Consider the following 7,117-nt stretch of genomic DNA (forward strand, 5'->3'; position numbering starts at 1 on the left):
TTAATCAACAAGTGATATTACATTAAAATCATGTGCTATGAAAGAATGTGCTAATACCATGGGCTAACTACCCCATTGAAACCACATCTAATATTGCGTACTTTATAAAATTACTTTCACCAATATTTAATTAAAATAATATAATATATCTTGATCTTACAATACAACTCATCAAATGGCCCTGGGAATATTCCAATGAAATCTCTGCACTTTTCATGTCCATGTGCATCTCACATAATAAAATAAGATATTATCATTATAACCATTATTATGTAAGGTGTACAACACATATTTTCCCAACTTTCTCCCACTTGTTGTATACATTGCATAAGGCTAAATAAGTAACCACAACATGAACAAGAAAACAATCCTCTTAGCCACATATACCATCACATAATCCAAGTGCTCCATGTGCTCCATCAAGATACCTGCAACAAGAAACAAAGTGACCACCATCTCATACATGAATGCTCTCACCCTCCACCATGCCACTACCACTAGACATAGAAAAGGTCATTCTAAGAGAAAGACACACAATATATCACAACAAATGATAAATCCCACCTCAACTAATATCCAAACACAAACACTAAATTCAAAGGTAGCTATCAAGACCCAATTTTCATAACTAAAATAGCACCTATAGCTAGTGTTAACACATCCAACTATCCATAAATCCAAGGTATACAAAACATATCAAGTTAATCTCATATCATCAACATATACAACCTATAACATGCAACCATAAGCCCCAAGTGTAATACCTATCGCATACACACCTAGAAACTCCCAATGCATAGATAATAACAAATCTCAAATGAATCCACTAACAAAATCACATATAAAGTGTAGCCATAACCATGTAGTATCAAGGAACATCCAAAATAATATGTATAACCTATAAGCCAATAACCCACAAGTATAAATTTCACCATAAGTCTTTGTAACTCTATCATGTTCTCCATAGCCAACAAAATAATGAGATAAAGGAACCTCCATGTCATCTCCAACATGACAACACATGAACACAAACTAATAAACACATAGCAGCGAACAACCTTAAGTAAAATATAATGTGAAACCAAATATCTAGGAAAATAACCAAGACCGAAGAGAGAAACACTACAAATGAAAACTTGTAGCATGTCCTTCTACATACACCTCTAAATGCAAACTGTATCAAGTATTATCTCCTCTATAAAACCACAAATGAATAATCTATAACAACTTCCAAACCTACTCAATCCATTATAACAAAAAAATGTATATATCATGTAATCAACATGGATGCAATCCTCTCATAACCAAGAAGATCAAACCAATATCATTACCAATCCCAAAGGAATATGCCCAATAAACCATCTCCAAAACTCAATATCAATGAATTCTATCATAATATCAACTCAAATGCACAAGCAGATAACCAATGCCAAACATCTCTAAAAAATTGAATGCTCTAGAACTAACCATCTATCCATTGCCCATGATCCATATCTATGAAAGACAAACATATAAACATAGTATACTTGAAAGGAACAACGAGCAATACATATCAAGTACTAAATTATCAAGTAGACAAAGAGTGAGGAATGAGAATGCTCATCAAGCTATCCAAGTCATCATGACTCATCTTAAAACAATCTCCTCTCAAGTCTATATCAGGTGAGTGTTCCTCGGTCTTCTTGTTGAAACTATCAACCATTTCAATACATTTCTCTAATGAAAAGTTAATACCAACATTACCTATATCTCCATGTATCCATGAGTACTTATAACCAATCAATCCATGCCAAACTCTAAATACAATATAGCACCATCATAAAGTAATCAAGAAATTGATCATGTACCCAATACAAAGAGAAATACCAAGATCAATGTCAAAGCTTCAACCACGGAATTGGGAAAATAAACATGAAAACATGATCTAACCATCCTCTCCGAGGAGATAGTTCATGCTCCATATGAACATATCAAATAGCCATATCATACCAAAAATCTAAGCATGCAATCAAGAGTGTACCATGATATAATATCAACCATCTTATTCAAAAAGTATAAAATGTCAAATGAAAGCATAAACCATACCTCAACCAAGGAAATCCATAAGTCCTCCAAGATGTCCACATTATTAAATATCATGAAGATCACCATCTCCTATTAGTGAACCTACAAATGTGAAATACCCTTCTACAACAACAATATCTAAGGAATCTTCCAACATCTATACACTAAGAAGATCATCCACCATCCAATAGTGAATACACATCACTGCCACAAGCTCCTAGTGAATCATGATACAGAGTTCTCCATAGCATCATGATAACCATATCCTAAATGAAGATAATATAGGTCTAGACACATACAACTAAAACTATCAATAACATCAAGTTTAACCATGAACTCCAAGCCAAGAAGATAAAAAACCACCAACAAACAATCCAAAACCAATCCTACACTACCATATCATCACTGTCAAATAATCCTACTAAAGTGTAACCAAACCATCCAATAACATCATGATAAAACTATCCTCTACATAAGAATGAACCAAAGCCATCTAATAATCAAAGAGCTCAAAGTGCACATCATAAGCTTCTAGAAGATAAAGTAACCATGATCCTCAACCAAGTAAGCATCACATAGTCAACAAAATAGATCATCCATCATCATTGTACCTAAAGAAAACCACCAATCTAAATATGCATTAAAAATGAAAGGTGTATGGGAATAGACAACCCATATCCAAGCCATAAATATAACTCTTATAAGTATAGACCACCTACAATACTGCACAACTTGTAGACCCAACAATGCAACATGCATACCCAGACCAAAACTAATAATCGTATCAACATGAGAGAAATATAAGATACATACTAAGTGTACAATGGCATAAACTCCAATTATCCAACACTAAACATGTCGTAAACTCATAATGTCGCCATAGTCTAAATAATTGATAAATAGCTCATATCAAAATATTAGCAAATATATCATGGAAAACCTACTCCAAATCTGAACCAATGTGTAGTCCTCTCCAAGAACTTTCCATTGACTATTTGAAGTCCAAAATCTAACTCTATATGCTCAAGTCAAAGTCAAAGGGGAACTCACCACTTCTAGCTAACATTTCACCACCCAAATAGAAAAATTTGAAAAATTGATCATATCAATGTGTAGTACCTTGAGTCACCTTTCTAACAACTATAAGAAGTCAAAAATTTGACACTCTTGGCCCAAGTTATGCTCTATATATAGAAAAAATAGCCTATTAGAATAAAAATGCAAGCATGGACTCCAAAATTTTCTCCAATACGCCCCATAATAATTTTTCCATTTTCTAATAAACTGAAAAATTAAATTCAACACATAAAATTTCATTGGGCGGAAAATATTTACTATTACAAACTTTTTATTAAAAAACTCTATAAAAATGAATATTACACACTTTATTAAAAACATGGAGTGGATTAATTTTTTTAATTTTTTAAATAGCGTGAGGTGGAAATAATTTTTTTGTTTTATTTAAATTTGGGACCCCGTGGGGGGGCTAGGCCTGCACCCCATGGGGGTGGCCATGTGGTACCCCATGTTGGGACCTTCAAAATTTGAAAGGCCCATAATGAGGAAATTGATAGCTACATTGAGAAACACACTTGTAAATTCTTCCCAAGTAGCCTAGTCTGGGGATGAATAACCTAACACCCTTTGATCATCATGAGAAATCACTTTGGGATCATGTTCATCGATTCTTGGAGAGTTTCCATGACAATTTGAAACTTCTCAGAATCAAATTTGATGAGTTTTTGAAGTACCTAATTTGGAGGCTCTCAAAAGGTTTGTTGTTTGCCCACTATTAAACTTGTCAAAGTAGCCATTTTCGGAGAGTGATATTTTTTTACTAGTTGATTGTCATGAAAAAGGGATTATTTTTCATAATTATCCACATCTTAATGTACCCCCATGTAAATATTTACAACCCCGAAACTTTGTTTGATATTTCTCCCAAGTCAAAGTAAATGTAGTTTACTGAGAATCGTTGTCAAAATGTTGTCAAATCTGCCAAAATGACCCTGCATCTTGATTTATATTGCATAACTCAATGACTTGGATGTCAAATGGATTTATTCCTATGATTATTTGTATATTCATATGATCCCTCACCTTGTTTCAGCACCTCAACACTCAATTTGATATTTTTTCAAGGCCAAAAGCAAACTGACTTTGTAGAGATTTGACACCAACATTTCTAGATAATTTCAAAGAGCTTGGGCAACTTTGGCCATTAATATTTTGCACATCTAGTGAAATTAGGACAAGCCTCTTATGATTCAGGCAAGTTCTGCATCTGTAATTTTATAAAATGCTCAAGTACACACAACTTTGAGCGTTAATATTTTTCACCTATTACACTCAGGGAGAGTGTTTGGAGGCCACTTAGCTTGTTTTGAGTACAAAGCAAGATTGCTAGGAATTAAATTTTATTGGCTGCCCACTTAGTTCCATATCTTAATGTGATTTCAGGTATCCACAAATGAATTTTTTTAACGAAAGCCCACAAAGAGACCCAACTTACATTATGACATCTCATGGTCCTAACTTTCGACTCAAATACCTTATTATTTAAATTGTTCAATAATTTAAATAATAATGTGATTAATTGTTTATGAATGTGAGTAATTGGCTTCATATTCGTTCTCAAAAAGTGTGAAATTAATATAAATCATTGGGCAAAGATCATTCAATATAAATACCCCTCTTAAGGATATTATTATAAAGAGCATTGAAAATAATGGTGGAACCCATGGGAAAACAGTGAGGGCGGAAATAAAATGAATATATCCTATGTTTTATTTACCCTGCATACCAGCGATGGAAATAGGGCCAGTTAAAAAACACTACAGGGCTGCGGGGTAACTCCCCGTGCCCACGAGAGAATAAGGGCATCTCAAAGTTCACCGTGGGAGCGCGGGGTAAGCCCCAAATTTTTGCCATCTGAAAAAATTATAGGGTTTTGCAAAGAGGCAACAATACGTTGGTGATTTTGGGATGCTAATTGCTCATTTTGAAGTTGTTTGAAGACCTCATGTCTATGATGTGATAAAATTTGTAATTAATTTTGACATAGAGGATTGTTGTCTTTGCAAATATTGTTTTGCTGCTACGTAATGAGGTGATGTATGGCCAGGATCGAGCTAATTTCTTTCAGTCGATTTAGACTACAAATGTGGATATATTTGTCCATAACATACCTTTTTCTGCTGATTCAAATCAACTGTACTGGCCACTTTACAAATGTGATGTGGAGGAGAGATTGTCGTGACAAAACGTGCAAGATCCCAAAAGGCTATTGTAGAAGGCAGACTTGGATATATTTAAATAGTAAAAGCTTAGAAGATTGCAGAGACAATAGAATTAAATGAGGGAGCGAGACCATAAACATGTGTTGACAAGGTGCTAGAAATTTTTGGCAGTAATAATTATGAAACAATTCCAAAGCATTATTCATCCAAACTCATGACTTTAAGGGTGGTATGCATCTATGAGCGGTCAAATGAATGGATGGTTTTGATTACAAAGCTCGCAATGATATGGATTAGTGGATTGTTGCAAGTTATAAATAGGCCGTGAAAAATGGATTTAGTGCGCAAGGATTTGGGTATTCAGTATTCGCACAAAGTCCATTGTGATGGACTTCTTAAGTAGATGGGACAAACTTGAAAGACACTCAAACACAGAGTGCATGGGCAAATGAGCAAGGGCACGGGTACATTGATGAATAGTGCATGCGGCCTATTTGTATATTCTTTGTATCAATTTAAATAAATCTTATATTGTTGCCTATGCCTCAGTCAAACATTCGAGTGGGTGGATATTGATGAAGTAATTTGTGCCTCTGACCATGATGGGTGGTCTGTGCAAAACATAGTTAAATATGTTGAAAGGCTTGTAAGCCGTACTAATGAAAAAGTTGCAGGCTCCCATATGTTTTGGAAGCATTATTCATTATATGCGGTGAAAATTTTTTAGATCTCATCTTTTACATCCTTGTTGGTTGATCAGTGCAAATGAAGAGACACACAACAAAGGAATCATAGAGCACTGGTGGTGCAGTAATGTTTTGCAGAGGCTCAGTCATTTTTAAGGTTTGTGCCAGCTATTTCAGAATTGTATAAATTTATGAATCCAACTATACAGAGTGCTGAAAAGCGCATGAGGAATGTTGTTTATCTTCCTTTGCTGGCTGGATACATGTTGCTACTACAATGCATTTGATGATCTGATGCAGGAGCACCAGTGTAGTTCTTACCGGTTAGTGGAATTGCTTGGAGATCGTGGCATTTCTTCATGTTTGAGAGTTTACTGTTGTGGATTTGGATTTATTCCCTTGAGTTCGTTGTCTTTATCGTGTTCGAGTTTCATGGCATTTGGATTTAATCCCGGTGAGTTATCGATTCTAGTATTGGCCCGGTTGATATGTTCTTACTGATTAGTCTGGCAGTGTGTTGAGCGAAGATGATTTCGGGTTGCGGTTGATTCCCATGACTTGCGGATTGTTGATTTATGTTTCTTGAGTCTTTTTCTATTTTACCGAAGAACTATGTGATTTTTTGTGCATTGGAAGTTGTTCTTAATGATTTGAGCCAACTTGTTATTGTTTACAAGTTTCATGAACCAGTTGGTCTTTGGGCCAACTTGACCAAGTTATTATTATTTGCGGACGTTATAAATAGAAGTTTGTGAATCATTTGAGAAGACAGAACGGAGAAGAGAGAAGATAGAAGATTAAAGACTGAAGTTCGAGATCGAGTGAAGATGTAGAACCGACAAGATTCTAGTTCGGGGGACTGAAGTCGGGATGGATAAAGTCCGGATTAGTGCAGAATAGTGCAAGTTGTTATCGAGGATAGAAGACTAAAGTTAGAGATCAAGCAAGATGTAGTTTCCGGCAAGATTCTGGTCCAGGGAGACTAAAGTCAGGATGGCTGAAGTCCGAATCAATGCAGACTGTTATCGGAGACCTATTCGTCGAGGAGAAGATCTATGAATCTTAGATTTGTATATTGATTCAGATGAGATTCTGGTCCAGGGAGACTAAAGTCAAGATGGCTAAGGT

Source organism: Cryptomeria japonica, chromosome 9 (assembly GCF_030272615.1).
Source record: "Cryptomeria japonica chromosome 9, Sugi_1.0, whole genome shotgun sequence".
NCBI classification, from domain to species: Eukaryota; Viridiplantae; Streptophyta; class Pinopsida; order Cupressales; family Cupressaceae; genus Cryptomeria; species Cryptomeria japonica.